General features: G+C 41.0%; 1 protein-coding gene across 2 annotated transcripts in view; it reads left to right on the top strand.

Moving 5' to 3' along the window:
* AP2B1 (adaptor related protein complex 2 subunit beta 1) overlaps positions 1-16,390 on the top strand; it is a 119,797-nt gene that overhangs the window by 83,762 nt on the left and 19,645 nt on the right. The gene's annotated exons all lie outside the window — the stretch shown is intronic.

The following is a 16,390-nucleotide window of genomic DNA, read 5'->3' as shown; positions in this document are numbered from 1 at the left end:
ATACCTTTCCAATTTTATTTCGTTTATATATAAAATAACCTCTCTCTCTTCCTCATGTTAGATTTGGTCATGGAATATTCAGATTTGAAATAACTACGGAGAAGAGTTTGTTTATTTGTTTATTTAGAGAGCACAGGGGAGGGGCAGAGGGGGAGAGAGAATCTTTTTTTTTTTTTTTTTTTTTTTTAAAGATTTTATTTATTTATTCGACAGAGATAGAGACAGCCAGCGAGAGAGGGAACACAAGCAGGGGGAGTGGGAGAGGAAGAAGCAGGCTCACAGCAGAGGAGCCTGATATGGGGCTCGATCCCACAACGCCAGGATCACGCCCTGAGCCGAAGGCAGACGCGCTTAACCGCTGTGCCACCCAGGCGCCCCGGGGAGAGAGAATCTTAAGCAGGCTCCACACCGAGCAAGGAGCCCAACTCAGGGCTTGATATCCTAACCTAGCTTAGATCATGACCTTAGCTGAAATCAAGAGTCACTTGCTTAACTGACCGAGCCACACAGGTGCCCCTTATTTTATTTAAAAAAAAAAAAAAAAAAGAAGAAGTCATATTGGTGCCTGGCTGGCTCATTTGGTAGATCATGCGACTCTTGATCTTGGGGTCATTATTTCAAGCCTCACATTGGGTGTAGAGTTTAATTTAAAAATAAAAACAGATTGGGGTGTGTGGGTGGCTCAGTCCATTAAGCACATCCCCCTCTTGGTCTCAGCTTGGGTCTTGATCTCACAATCATGAGTTCGTACGCCATGCTGGGCGTGGAGCCTACTTTAAAAAAAAAAAAAAGTCATACCTTTACATAGGAAGTTACTCATTCTTTTACTCAACAAACATTTAGAAACTTTTGTAAGATCTTATTTACAGACCTTTTCTCTAAAGACTTTTGTAGCGAATTTGTCATTTATATGAGAATAGATTTATGTAGAAGTTATATTTGAACACAACCACAAATATAGTTATTTGGATATAAAGGCCCCTATTAGCACATAACTATGATAAGTCGCAGCATCTTAGAGGAGCTCAGAACTTTATCAGGTCTACAAGAGCCTCTCGATCTTGAAAATACTGAATTTTTTAGAATGCTTAAGTACTAGCTGAGAGTTTCATTCAGTTTTCATCTGTTTTGAATTTCTCTTTGAAATATAAGCCTTCTGGGGTTCAAGCAACATGAAGGCGGACTAGTAAGCTTGTAAGCTCAAGTGTAGCGGTATCAAAGGGTTATTAATACAGATAAAAGCCCTAGATGTTGTGGATTTTTAAATGCTCACAAGGACAAGAAAGACAGCCCTGGGTCCACCTAAGATTGGGAACTGTAACTGATCTCTGCTCAGAGCTGATACCCTGGAAGGGTAACTCCCTCAGTGGAGGGGGAACTGGGAAGTGTTTCCAGGAAGGCAGGTGATGGAAAAGTTTCTCTCTGACCAGTGTTCTGGATGCCCTCTTATGAGAAATCCAGAGCCCAGTATTTTTCCATACATGGCATAATATATGGGCATATAGTCCAAATTTATACAAGATATGTAGGTACAGTGTTCTCCAAACCAATAAATTAATGTAAAATTGGTCCAGGACTGGTGAAATCCACGGTACCTGGCAGAAGCAATTGCAAAGCAGTCGTTTTGTAGCAGCTGTAAACTTCAGGGCCGTCAGGACTCCCACTTGAAAAGAAAATCTCTTTTGAAAATGAGCTCACAGAGGCACCTTGGTGGCTCAGTCAGTTGAGCATCTGCTTTCGGCTCGGGTCATGATCTCAGGGTCCTGGGATTGAGCCCCCCATTGGGCTCCCTGCTGAGCAGGGAGCCTGCTTCTCCCACTCCTTCTGCCCCTCCGCCTCACTTGTGCTTGCTCACTCTCTCTCAAATAAATAAAATCTTAAAAAAAAAAAAAAAAAAAGGAAAGCTCATAAATTGAACCATAAAAAGAGGGAAAGGTGTACAATGAAAGACAGAAGACACAGCAGACAGAGGATGAGTATTCCCCTTCCACCAAGAGCTTGAAATGAATAGTCTGAATGAGACTAAAAATACAAAATACGTTTAAAATGATTAAAGAAAAATATCAACCTTCCACTTTCAGTCAAGACAGGTGGGATACCATTGCTCAATCTTCTGGAAATACCAGTGTGAATCCTAGTACTAATGGTGAGACATCAACAGTACAATTACTTGGAGTTAAGATTAATGTTCTTCAGTAGTTTAAATACCAGCTCACCAAGCCTGTTCACCAGTTCACTACCTTGTTGCCACAGTTAGTGGATGCCTCTTTCTCTGCAAAGGGTATAATGATTTGGAGCAAAGATGAGTGAGTCATGAAAGAACTTGGCTCAGACTAGAAGAGCAAAACAAGGATTACTGTGCAGATGGAATTGGCTGCTACTATGATGAGAGCAGTGTGTTAAGGGGCTTTTCCAGCACAGAATCCTGAAGTAAGGAACTAACCCAAATCTACACCTGCTCCTTTTTCATTGAAATCTAACCTCCTGTTGGCCCGTAGAGCCTCCAGCACAGTATTTGAGGACAGTCAGCATGAATGCAAGAATGCTTTACTGTAGAAATAGGAAGGGGAATTTGGGTCACAGAAACCAGGGCAAATTTTTCTGCTTTTAAAACAAAAAGGAAACAATAAATAAATGAAAGTCAATTTACCTTCCTATTTGCATTTCAGTTTCTCATTCAGTGAGATGAGCATACCGAATAAGGAACCCTCATAAGAGCAGTTGAATCTTAGTCCAAATCCTTCCCTCAAAAGTATTGATTGGGACTAGTATATTTTTTGTTTTTGCAAACCTGAAGTTATAAGAAATAGCCTTTTAAAAATTTTACATCTTCTTTCAAGGATATCATAATTATGGCTATTTTCTCATTAATTGACATTTCCCAGTTGAGAAGATAAGCAAAAACTTAAAAAAGAAACACTCCCCCCCCCCCCCCATGAGCAGCTCTATTTAATGTCTGCTGGTGCTAGTTGAAAGTAATGGCTAGGAGCGCCTGGGTGGCTCCGTTGTTAAGCGTCTGCCTTCAGCTCAGGGTGTGATCCCGGAGTCCTGGGATCAAGCCCGGCATTAGGCTCCCTGCTCCGCTGGGAGCCTGCTTCTTCCTCTCCCACTCCCCCCGCTTGTGTTCCCTCTCTCGCTGGCTGTCTCTCTCTCTCTGTCATATAAATTAAAAAAAAAAAAAAAAAAAAAGGAAGAAAAAGAAAGAAAGAGTAAGTAATGGCTAGCTTAAGGTGTGTGGTTTACTTTAGATTTCAGCTTCCATTCTGCCCTTGTCCCAGTAGAAACAAAAAGAATCAAATATTAACTCCAACAAGCTTAAATCATAAAGATCCAGATAAAACCAGGTTAAGATTGATTGGCATTTAAACATATACTTGCATAGTGTTTAAATTCAAGAACTCATCGGAAAATTAGTTCTTTTCTACTTCAGACCATAGAATCAGGAAAGGAAAAAATGTTTGGAGTTTGAGGAAACAAAATTTTGAAGGCAGTGTGGGTTAAAGTGTTTTGGCTAATTTTATATCAATATATAGGACAAATAAACCCAGCCACCAGAACGGTCATGTAGCACTTAGTACAAAAATGCTTCATTACAGTGCTCATCAAACAACTTACTGGCTTATAGTCCGTCTGAAACACTTGAAAGGTTACAAAGACACTGTTCTCTCTTAAAATGCAAAATAGATTCTACCTTAGAGACAAGAATTAAGTACCTAGTAGAGATGTGAGTTTAGAGAATATCTCTTGCTGTACCGATGTTAGTTGTTAAAGCCTTTGAGAATCCAGTTTATAAATAGTACACAAAATTAGCTTGCCTCTGGTGGGCTCTTCTCTTGAGTTTATTTATAGCATACAATTGTATCCTTTTAAAAGAATCGATTCCCTCTATTTAAATAAAACAAAAACATTAACAAATGTCTAAATGAATTACTTCTAAATGAGTCTTCTCTGACTCTGATATCCTTGACTTTCATTGCATCTGTGTTAGTTGCTTAGAAACATTTTCCCAATATACTTCTTCAGACTTGACACCTGGCAAGTGACTGCTTCTTCAAGGCAGTGTCTGCAAAAAGACAATAGACATATGACAGAACATGTGTTCATCCTGGGCTTTGCACAGATGCTGTAGAGTTCTCACAGCTGCTTGGCTTCCTTTCTCACTGGGCTATAAACCCTTATGAGATAATTGGTTTTAATTTTGTCCAGAGTTTTAAAAACAATTTTTTAAAAATATTTAATTTATTTATCAGAGAGAGCACAAGCAAGGGGAACAGCAGGCAGAGCAGGCAGAGGGAGAAGCAGGCTCCCCGCTGAGCAAGGAGCCCCATGTGGTAATCAATTCCAGGACCCCAGGATCATGACCTGAGCCAAAGGCAGATGCTTAACGACTGAGCCACCCAGGCGTCCCTAAAAGCAATTTAAAGAGTCAACTAGTTCTATAGTTAGTTCAGAAGAACCCAGTCCCCAGCCTTCTCTCCCCAACGTGGCCCCAGTTTTCTGTTTCCATAGTCAGCCTCTCTTCTTGCAATTGACTTTTTGCATTTACCTCTCTCAGTAACATGCTTGTATTGTGACTTCTGGATTTTTCCATTTTAGGTGTTCCTTGACATCTTTCTGCACTCACTGATGTCCTCTTCATGCCTATGTCCTATCCTATTTTCCTGACAGAGCTAGCTCAGAATTTACTTTAATCAGAGTTCAATGTTTACATTATTTTTTAAAAAGATTTTATGTATTTATTCAAGGTGGGGGGAGCAGAGGGAGAGGGACAAGCAGACTCCCCGTTGAGCAGGGAGCCCGACGTGGGGCTCGATCCCATGACCCTGAGATCATGACCCTAGCCAAAACCAAGAGTCAGACACTTAACAGACTGAGTCACCCAGGCACCCCCAGTGTTTACGGTATTAGGACTATACTTCAAAACTGAGCTATAAAGTGCAATTATTTTTTTTCTCCATAAAACTTTTTGTAAGTAGTCAGATACTTACCTGTTAATACCTGTCTCTAATTCTTTGCTTAATTTTTTGTGTTCTTAACTATAATTCAGTCCCAACTACCCATGAGATCAGAAGGGTCTATCACTTTCATTTTCTTGAAGTCCCCTCTGGAGTCTTTTGATCTGCTCTCTTCTGGATTGGTTTTCTTATGTGTGAAAGATGGCTGTCATCCTGGGATCTCCCTTCATCATCATTTTGTGGTTCATTGCCTTCACCTCTCTTATGTTGGGTCTCCTAGTATATGGGTCTTTTCTTTGTTTACTTCCTCATTTTGATGAAAAACATCCTCTGGTAGCTTCCTGAGGATGGGTCTGTTAGAGAATAAAGTTTTTGAAGTTTAACATGTTTTAAAATGTCTTCTTCACTTTTCGACAGCTTCTGTATATCTAGGTTAGAAATCATTTTCCTTCTAGTCTGATGCCATTCTGATTCTTGATTTTTTTCTGTACTGTGTTCTTTCTCATTGGAAGCTTGTAAGATCCTTTCTTTAGCCCTCATATTCCGAAATTTCATAATGATGCCCCTCAAGAGGTATGAGTCCCTTTTCACCCATTGTACTAGGTACTCATTGGGCTCTTTCACAGTGGAAACTTGTAGCCCTCAGTTCTGGGAATGTTTTTTTTTTAACTTTTGTAAGTCTCCCTTTATTTTCTGTTTCTCTTATTAGAAGTCTTGTTGTTTGTATGTTGACTCTTCTGAGCCAATCCCTGTTTTTCCCTCTTTATTTTCTATCTCTTTCTTCGTTTTATTTTCTAAAAACATTCTATAGAAAATTCTTAACATTACAAAAGTAAACAGAAGAGTGTCATGAGTACCTGTATACCATACCCATCGTTGAGCTTCAGTGATTATCTGTAGTTAAGATTGTTTCATCTATACCCCTGTCCACAGCCCTACTCCATAATATTTTGAGGCAAATCTCAGACGTATCATTTCATCTATAAAATTTCAATATATATCTTTATTTTTTTTTTTTTTTTTTTTTTTTTTTTTTTTTTTTTTTTAAAGATTTTATTTATTTATGTGACAGAGAGACAGCCAGCGAGAGAGGGAACACAGCAGGGGGAGTGGGAGAGGAAGAAGCAGGCTCACAGCGGAAGAGCCTGATGTGGGACTCGATCCCGGATCGCCAGGATCACGCCCTGAGCCGAAGGCAGACGCTTTAACGACTGCGCCACCCAGGCGCCCCTCAATATATATCTTTAAAGCAGAAGGTTTCTTTTAAAAAATATAGCCACAATAACTGTTGTTCACACTAAAAAATTAACAAGAATTCCTTAACATGAAGTACCCAGTGTTGAGGTTTCCAGTTATCTCAGTACCTTAAGCTGTTTTGTTGGTTTTATTGTTACTGTTGTTTGAATCACTAAAGTGCACATGTTAGGATGGCTCGATATCTCATAATTCTCTTTGGCTACACTGTTTATTGTGAGGGGCACTAGCCATATGTGGCTATATACATTGAAATTAATTAAAATTAAATAAAATAAAAATCTCATTTCCTCAGTTGCGTTGGTCACATTTCAGATGCACATGTGGCGAGTAGTAACTAGGTTGGGCATTATGGAAGCAGAACATTTCCACCTTCGCAGAAAGTTTTCTTGGACAGTGCTGATCTGTGGGTTCCCTCTCTTTTTCTTTTATCTTTGGTTTTCAACAATTTAACATTATGTACCTAGGTGTTTTCTTTGTATTTATCTGGCTGAGGGTTCACTGACCTTCTTGGATCTATAAGTCAATAGTTTCTCCCAAATTTGGGGAAATTTTACAATTATTTCTTCAAATTTTTCCTGCCCAGTTCTCTCTCTCCTTCTGAAACTCCAGTTACACAAATGTAAGACCACTTGATATTGTCCCTCAGATCACTGAAACTGTTCTTTTTATCTTCTCTCTCTCTCTGTTTTTCATGTTGGATAATTCCTATTGATCTATCTTCAAGTATAACAACTCATTCTTCTGTAGGCTATAGCCTTCTGTTAAATTCATCCACTATAATTTTCATTTCACATGTTGTACTTTTCATTTCTAGGATTTTCATTTGGTTCTTTGCTAAAATTCCCCATTTGTCCACTCAGGAGTACAACTGGAGAACCCTGCTTCGCATCCTACTCTCCTTCATCCCATCTCTACCCTTTGGCCATCCCTTGGACCTAAGGGTATGCTTACTGACCTTCAGGAAAAATGATTAGAAGTATCTCAAGCAGGACCTGGGTCTGTCTGCCAGGAGATTTTGTATGTTCTCTCTGGGCACATGTCTTTGGTCCTGATGGTTCTTCTGTCCGTGGGTTGCAGGGAGGCCAGAGGAAGATCAGAGTATAGTATGGCTTTCCAAACCATGAGACTCAGGACCAGAGCTACAGTTTACTCATCACTGAGGGCAGCTAGAATCCTCTATACTTTCACGTCTATCTTCTTGGGCTGGCTTACTTCTTCCAAAAATTATCTTTGACTCTCTTGTCTAGAATATAAAGGCTTTCTGCCAGCTTTCTGGCAGCTAAATTGGGAAAGATGGCTGGAGAGTCTCAGTATTCATTATGCATAAATTCACTGAATCCACCACCCCTCAGCCATGTCTGGCATCCCCTTCAAAGTACCATGTATTTTATCCTCTAAAAGAATTAATCTTTACTTTTTTGCTGAGGGGCTAAGGTAGGTTAGAGTGGTGGTGGGCATCTGGGACTCCAACAGCGTCTTAATCCTCTTTCTTTCCCTTCCATACAGTTCCAGATGTGCTGCCAGTCCCGAGCCTTTGAGAATTGTGGTGGTGGTGCTAATCCATGTCTTTTGCAGTCACCAAGATTTTGTTGCTATTGTATTTTTTTCCTTCCCTGTCTTTATAATTTATACCTTTAAATTTTTTTCTTTAATTATGTGATTTTATTATTTTTATTATTGTGATTTTCAGTCTACTATCTTTACCTGAAAGTCTTGATAGCACCTTTATAAAAATTCTTCCTTCCTTCTATACCACTTTATAATTAGGAGCCTTAGAGGTAAACCCATGGATAAAGGATTGGGTTTTTCCTGTATATGGTGTTTGTTATTGATCTCTCGCCTTTAAACCCCACATAAGTATTGTTTGATAGGATGAATATTAGCAAAAATGTCTCTTAGTTTTTTTCTTTGAATGTCTCTTCTAAAACAACTTCTTTCATTTTAACCTTTGAATAATTAGGGCAGAAAGTGCTAAAGATCTCAGCTGCAGAGAACACAATCTTACAGTCCTATTTACGCATATCTTTAAGATCTTAGTCAACCAAAAGGGCTTTTTTTTTTTTTTTTTTTTTTTTTGGCCAGTGTATGGCCTTGAAAAAATTCTGTCCCTTGTACTCCTACATTTGAGTCCCAGCCTGTGAGACAATCAGTTGCAGATGGTGCCTGTCCCTGATATTTCATGGCTTACATATGTCAGTTCACACTCAGAAAGCCCACAGCTGTAGCTATTATACCAGAAAAACTGATAAATGCTTCCAAATGGAAGACCTTTTCAGCAGCTTCCATCAGATGAAGCTAACCAGCTTGGCATTTGCTGAGTTTTCTTGACTGTTGTGCAAGCCAAACCAGTTCAGTGTTAAAAACCTCCTTTGGTCTTTCAGGATCCACAGTTGAGGACTGTGCACTCTGATTGCTTTTATGGGACTGCATGCTGCTTGAATAGCTGTGGAGTCCTTGAAGTGGTAGATTTTATGGGAACTATAAGAGATTCCCAGGTCGGACAGATAGATCCAGTGCTGAAAATAACCCCTGTAGACAGGACAAAACCTGAAATATTCCATTAGCAATATGTAGGTCATGGAGGCTTGGTTATGAAGGATGAAAACATTTTACTACCAAAGAAAGAGAAAATTACTTTCTGTGATTGCTGCTTCAAATTTGATGTACTTTTCATGTCTCATCTGAGAAATTAGAGTATCTTATATACTAGATATTGCTTTTTTTTTTACTAGGTTATCCCTGATGAGAATACTCCTTATCCTTTTTATTAAGGTAATCAAGATTCTAGGCAGTATCTTTTGTCTTTCTGTAACTGGCCCTCAACTACTGGCTTCTGAGACTCTATTTTAGAATATATATCTATTAATAGCAATTGCCCTGTTTGAATAACCACCCATAAGCAGTAGACAAGAATTCTGTATTCTGATAAGCAGAGATGGTCCAATGGATCATAAATCTGGCGTCAATGGCCGGACACAGTTGTTCCTGAAATCTAGAATTCAGTTCTCAAAACACCCAAGCTTGGGACCTAGTTCCTCATAAAAAAAGGGTCTCTGGGGGCTCCTGGGTGGCTCAGTCGTTAAGCGTCTGCCTTCGGCTCAGGGCGTGATCCCAGTGTTCTGGGATTGAGTCCCGTGTCAGGCTTCTCCACTGGGAGCCTGCTTGTGCTCCCTCTCTCGCTGGCTGTCTCTCTCTCTGTCAAATAAACAAAATCTTAAAAAAAAGGGGGGGGGAGGGTCTCTAAGATCAGATTACTCAAGTAACAGAGGCCCAAGCTGCAAATCCTGAGCAAATAATGAATTTCACACAGTAGTTCTAAAGTGGTAATAAAAGTGATTTGTGGGTTTTCATCTGTTAAAATCCCAGCCATCTTGATATCATGATGGTAAGTTAGGAGTCGATAATGAAAAATGGAATCAATTTTGTGGTTTTGATTTGATAAATAATTGGAAAGTAGATGTAACGTTGTGATCTTTATGTAGTAGGGGACTTTGAATTCTGAATAAAAAGTAGGTACCTCTTTCTAGTCCCTAAGATCTCATTATGGCTAATAATCTTTATGCAAAGCCTTAAAGCTTTACACTACATCATGACTTGGAATTAAGGAGAGCTCACTGGGATTTTTCTCAGCTGAATTGAAGCCCACTTGAGAGCCATATCCTGCCCTCATTCATATTTACACTCTCATATTTTGCTGTAGCATCATGTTCATTGAGCTAAAATAATTTGCTTTATTCACAAATTTTATGTAGGAGTTATGCATAGGTTTCATGGTATTGAGGTCCATACACCTTGAAAATAAAACTTTCAAGTTCTATTTTTTTTTTAAGATTTATTTATTTGAGAGTGAGAGCAAGAGGGGGAAGGGGCAAAAGGAGAGGGAAAAAGAGACTCTCAAGCAGACTCTGTGCTGAGCGGCGGAGCCCACCTAGGGCTCCATCTCACAATCCTGAGATCATGACCTGACCCGAAACCAAGAGTCATACGCTTAACCGACTGAGCCGTCCAGCCCCAAGCCCTGTTTCTGATGGAGTTTACCCTGTATTAGCAGTCATAGCATCTCAACATCTACATGAATACTACTAGTGATTTACTACCCTAAGGTGGCCCGTTCATCTTAAAACTGTTAAATTATTTCTATTGAACTAAAATATGTTTTCCTCTAAATTCTATGTGTAGATCCTAGTTCTACAGCTTGCAGTTACAGAACAAGTTTCTTTCTGAATCAAGGTTCATAGGGCCTGAAAATTAGTTAGGTGGGCCTGTAATGAAAATATGTTCAGTCTGAATTCATTTTCCCTTTCAGTCCACTTCAGGAAAGCCTAAATTTATGGAAGGACATTTATTTGTGTGCACTGCAAATAGATGTCAGTTTTATTGTTCTAATTTTAAGTAGAAAAAGTGGTTAGAAATAGAGACACTGGTAAATGTACTTAGAATGAGTTCCAGTTTGGAGACCAAGGAAAATATTATTTAATCATTTTTGAGAAGTGTGTGAAGAAATGGTGGTCCTCGCTGTGGTAACAGCAGAAGCCATTGAAGGAGTTGGAAGGCTGAAAGCACAAAACTTCTCAATTCCATAGCTGGTGCTCCTGAGAATGATTTCTGCCCCTTCTATGTCTGATCTGTTGCCCCAGTAAAACTGGTCGGAGCCGACGTCTGCACGTGGTGGCCTGTTCGTGTGCCTAGGCATCTTGGAAGCTGTATGCCCTCCTTTTGTCCACGTTAAGGTTCGATAATACAGCGGGGAGACCATAAGCACACCTGTGAACCCATTTGATTTCTGATTTGCTGCTAACTAATCTGAGACTGTATGTTGGTTACCTAGAACCTAGTTTAGATTCTAGATCACTTTTAGCCTAGGATCTAAAAATGAGTAATGTTCATTCTCTCTCATTACTGAGGTCTGTGAATTTCCATTGGGTCTTCTGTCTTACGACATAGCAGACTGGGGTGTGGATTATCTAGTCACTTTAAGTGGTAGTTTACTAGTCCTGTCTTCACCATTTTGTAATTCAGTACAGTTTGTATTAAATTTATTTTTAAGTTTAACAGTAAGCCCTACATAGCAAACAGTTCATGCCGTCACAGCAAATAGTATTCCGAGAGGTGGCATCCGCAACCAAGGGCACATTAGCCAGCTTTCTCAAGGGAAAGAGAGAGGGAGAGTGGTGCCTTTAGGCTTAGAGCCTTTATCGATCTGGCAGAACCTGTTAAGGTAAGTTTGGGGAACTGTCAGGCAGGCTGAAAGGCCTATGAAAATATTGCTGGCTGTTTTTAGCAACTGAAACTGGATAGAGTCATTCTGTTGTAGGCTGCTGGAGGAAGAGAGAATTTGGGGTTTGCAGTAGAGGTTTCTGGATAATAACCAGATTGGTCAGGATAGTATGGCAGTTGGTTCTAAATTGGCAGAAAGAGGTCACATTTACATTTGCTGTAAGTTTCTGATTTATTCTGGGGCACCTGGGTGGCTCAGTTGGTTAAGTGTCTGCCTTCGCCTCAGGTCATGATCCTGTAGTCCTGTGATCGAGTCCCGCATCGGACTCCTTACTCAGCAGGGAGTCTGCTTCTCCCTCTGCCTGCAGCTCCCCCTGCTTGTGCTCTTGCTCTCTCTCTTGCTCTTTCTCTCTCTCTAACAAATAAATAAATAAGAAATCTTAAAAAAAAGTTTCTGATTTATTTTGCCTGACATCTAAAACTTCTTAAAAATGTGGGAGCTACCTAAAGCCGGAGCAGATGCAGTGGATCTTAGCATTATTTGCCCTTGACCCAGGTACCTTATGAGGCACACAGCCGCCCTCTCCAATGACCCTGTCCACGTAGGCATAGTTCTGTCAGAGTTATGGTGACTGCTTAATTTTTGCTGTACCACTGCCCTGTTAGAGTCCTGCCAATCTGGAAGAACTTGCATTGATTTTTTTTTTTCTAATTGGAAGAGCTAAAATCCCAGCAGTGGTCTCCAGGGCCCTTTGGATCTAGCCGTGCCTTTCCTCATTGATTGCATCTCGCCCGTCTTTCCGTACTCCACTGTGGCCACACTGGCTCCCTTGCTGACCCTCAGACAAGTACCCTGCCACCTCGGGGCCTTTGAATTTGCTGTTTCCGGTATCTGGAATGTTCCTTTTCCCAATCTGCATATGCATGGCTTACTTACCTCCTTCAGGCCTTTGCTAAAATAGTACATTTGAACAAGTATTCCTCTCTCTCCTCCCAGTACTCTGGACCCTCCCTTACCCTTATTTTACCCCAGAGCACTGACCCATGTTAGATACTGCTTAATGTGCTTATTCGTTATCACCTCCACCTCCTCTCCCACTAGAATGCAAACTAAAAGGGCAGCAGTTTTTGTCTCTCTGGGTTTTTTCTTCACTGGTGTTATCTCCCAGGCCCAGAAAATAACAATGCCTGGCACACAGTACTTCATAAATATTTGTTATTGAATGAACTTTTTGTTTTCATTTAAGGAAGTGTTTACAAATATTAGACGCATGTGGTTCTTGAACCAAACTCAGCAAGGCCATTTCCTCGTTCTCAGCAAGCAGAGTATCCCCAGACACTGTCCCTGCCTGTTGTTTCTCAGTGGCCTTATAGCCTACCCCCTGACTCTGATTTAATACCCTTTTACCTGAGTGGGTCTGGCCTCAGTCCCATTTTTTTTTTTTTAAGATTTTATTTGTAAGTAATCTCTACACCCAACGTGGGGCTCGAATTTACAACCCCAAGATCAGGAGTCAGCATACTCCACCGACTGAGCCAGCCAGGTGCCCCTCAGACCCAGTTTTTTTTTTTTTTTTTAAAGATTTTATTTATTTATTTGACAGAGATAGAGACAGCCAGCGAGAGAGGGAACACAAGCAGGGGGAGTGGGAGAGGAAGAAGCAGGCTCATAGCAGAGGAGCCTGATGTGGGGCTCGATCCCATAACGCAGGGATCACGCCCTGAGCTGAAGGCAGGCGCTTAACCGCCGTGCCACCCAGGCGCCCCCCCTCAGACCCAGTTTTAATCCAAGGCCTACAAATTCAAATTCATTTTCTCTCAAGTGGACAGAGCAAACATTAGAATATGTTGATTTACTCTGTTCATCAGTATTTGAAGGAGCAAGAGCACAGCACATTAATGGGCCCTAATTCCAAGATTGGAGATAACTAGGAAAATAGAATATGTTACTGTTCTAATATTTGGAGAACTTTTTCTGTTGCTAACCTATGTCTGTGTGCCACTTTAAATAAAACAAATTGCCACCATGCAACTATTTATTAAACTTCTACCCTAATTACCTAAGGCTATTTTGGATGATATTTTCAGAGTAAATTTGGAAGCTGAAGGGTGCTCTGTAAGTGTCTTAGAACCTCGGAGAAAACCAACATCATTTGGATGCCTGATAGGAATTAGAGCTGAACAATTTCCTTTTACTGTGAGACCAGGAAGAAGCCTTTTTCATAATCCTGATAGACACAAAGCTCCAGGGAGACAAATTTTAATAGGAAGAGCGAAAGTTGTCGTTTGCCAGTAGATATTTATTGTATCTCATTGCTCCATTCTTTGCTAGAAAATAATTTTTTCAAATACTCAAAACAGTCTAACTTTCGCCTTTAAAGGGAAAGAGAACGGTAGAGAAATTTTTAAAAGTTGAAGGTCTGGCTCTTCCCAATTCCAGAATTTTTTGCACTTGCTATCAGAAGAGTTTGCTTTGGTGGGAATGGGTGTGATTGTTTATAAATTCAGAGGTAAGGAGTAAAAGGGTCGAGACCCCTCTAGGCTGAAATCCACTCTGGCGTGAGCTGTCACAAGGCTGGCGCCGTGCTTTCAGCCTGACCTGCGCTGCCTGTGGCTTGAGTGACCGCCACAGGTAGGCTGCTTTTTCTGCCCTCCACGCGGGTCATCTTGTGTGAACATTGTGACCTATCCACCTTGTTTCCAAATGGCTTTGAAGGAGAGGGGTTTCTTTTTTAAAGCAGTACTTGAGGGTCTGGTTCAAGTGTCAAAAGAATTACACAGTTTGATTCCAGTAGCTCTAACGCTGCTCCTGCGCCTTGGGCTTCTTTCAGTGGACACTCATCATTCTGATTTACTCCTGCCCAAACGGGAACATTTTGACAGTTTAATCCAAGAGTCTTTTAAACCACCATCTAGCCGTACCACTTTACAATCTTCATCTTTGGTGTTCTCGAGATTTAAGTTGGACTGTGTTCTAATTTGTTCTAATTCATGGTGTAAACTCTTTGGAAGCTTTTTGAGCTTGAGATTAAGCAGATCTGACCGGATGGGGACCACAGGAGGAGTCCTGGTTCTTCTGGTTTCCTTTCAAAACAGGGCCTACTAAGAGAGCTTGGCTCTTAGGATCTCATTGCTGTTCTAAAGCCTCGTAATTACATATGCTACTAGAGGATTTACAGTTTAAGAGCTCATCTGGAGGTCTGTTCAGAGCTTTCCTTTCCCTTCTAAGAGCTGTCTGAGCACAGAACCTTCAGCCATGCTGAAGTGCATGTTGTTGCCCGAGAGAAAACTAGAAACATGGCGCCACTGCTTTTAGCAGGAGATGGGGAACCTGTCACGTTTTCCCTGTAACGAGTTCCACTGTCCTTGCACTCTTAACAATGAGAAAGTCCTAACCTTTTGAGAGTGAACAAGTATGGCTTTTATCTACAATACACACCAGGTTGTTACTGCTGTTGGAGGGCTGTTCAGGGCCAGGTAATCCCATCTGATTTGTTGGGTGGAGTAAGAAAGAATATATAGTTAGAGGGTTGTTGTTTGAATCTCCGTCTTGGAAGGAAACTGAAGAAAGATGCTGTTCAAGTTCAGATTTAATCAGAAGAAAAGTAAATTGACACTTTCTGTGGCAGGTTTCATGATTATTTCTGCTATATTTTTCACTGTAATTTCTTTTCTCCTTTCAACTTTAATTTCTGAGAATTCTCAGTTTATTGGTCAGTGGGGTTTGAAATGGAACACCATATTTATACTAAAGGTGGCATTGACCAGGAACGCAGAACTACAGCTGGTAACTCCAGCAGCTAGCAGAAAGAGCTCCTTCTGCTTGAGTTTCAGATGACATACATCACACAGTTGTGTGCCATTAAAAACCTGTCACTCAGAGCCATTCCCCCAGGATCTGTGGACTAGGTGGTGTGGTGCTGAGAACACATCTGAATCATCATTCCTCAGAGAACTGGAGATGGTTGGCGTCACTGCCTGGTCCTAGCTTGGACCAGCCTGCAAATAATCTTTCCAAAAGCTAAATGGAGAGGAGGAATGAAAGAAAAAAATATTCTTCAGAGACTTGGAAAGGTCACGCGTGACGTCATGGAAGAGTAGATGATAACACTCTCAGAGGTGAGCTGTGTGCCACTCGCCTGGGTTTTTCCTGTGGCAGTGCCGCCTGCGGTTATCTCTGGCGAGAGGCCGCGTTTACCAGGGTTCAGACTGAGTTCATCTCGTACCTTTTTATAGTACTTGTGAGTACACTGGAACAAGGTTAGAATATTAATTTAGCCTGTTCGTCTCCAGCTGTGCACCATAAAGAGGCCGCAGCTACTGCAGCAGGCTTCCGATGCTATGGAAGGAAGCTAATTGCTGCTTACAGGCTGAAGCTGACAGGCTGCACTTTCCCCAGCAGCCACTGAAAGTAACTTTTAAAAATCATTATTATTATTAAGCATTTATAGCCCGCTCTTGTGTTTTCCAAGTGCCTCATAATCATTTCTGTTCGCTCCTCCTGTTGATGTCCCTGAGAGGCAAGTTCATGTTATGGCCACATGTTGCACGTGACAGAGCAAAGGAATAGAGGATTAGGTCATCTGCTCTTTGGTACCATCTGTGATCTGCTTTAGGCATCCTCCGAGCAGAAGCTGAGGTGTGCATTCTGTTCTTTTGCCGACTGAATCCATTTCCTCACGGCTTGCCCTTAACATGGTGTGTGTTACGGCTTTTATACTTTCTTGATGGAAACTCACAGGAAGAAATGTATTTTACACGGTAAACACATACACACATAATACGACACTGGAACAGTTTTGGGAAACATCACAACCCTTCATGAGATGCACTATGATATTTTCCATTCTATTTTATTTTTTAAAAGATCTATTTACTTGAGAGCGAGAGACAGTCTTAAGCAGACTCCCCACTGAGCGCGGAGCCTGGCACAGGGCTCAATTTCACGACCCTGAGATCAC

This window comes from Ursus americanus, chromosome 23 (assembly GCF_024610735.1).
Source record: "Ursus americanus isolate L20-20 chromosome 23, mUrsAme1.1.p, whole genome shotgun sequence".
NCBI lineage: Eukaryota > Metazoa > Chordata > Mammalia > Carnivora > Ursidae > Ursus > Ursus americanus.
The sequence above is the reverse complement of the archived record's forward strand: the minus strand, read 5'-3'. Positions and strand labels throughout refer to the sequence as shown.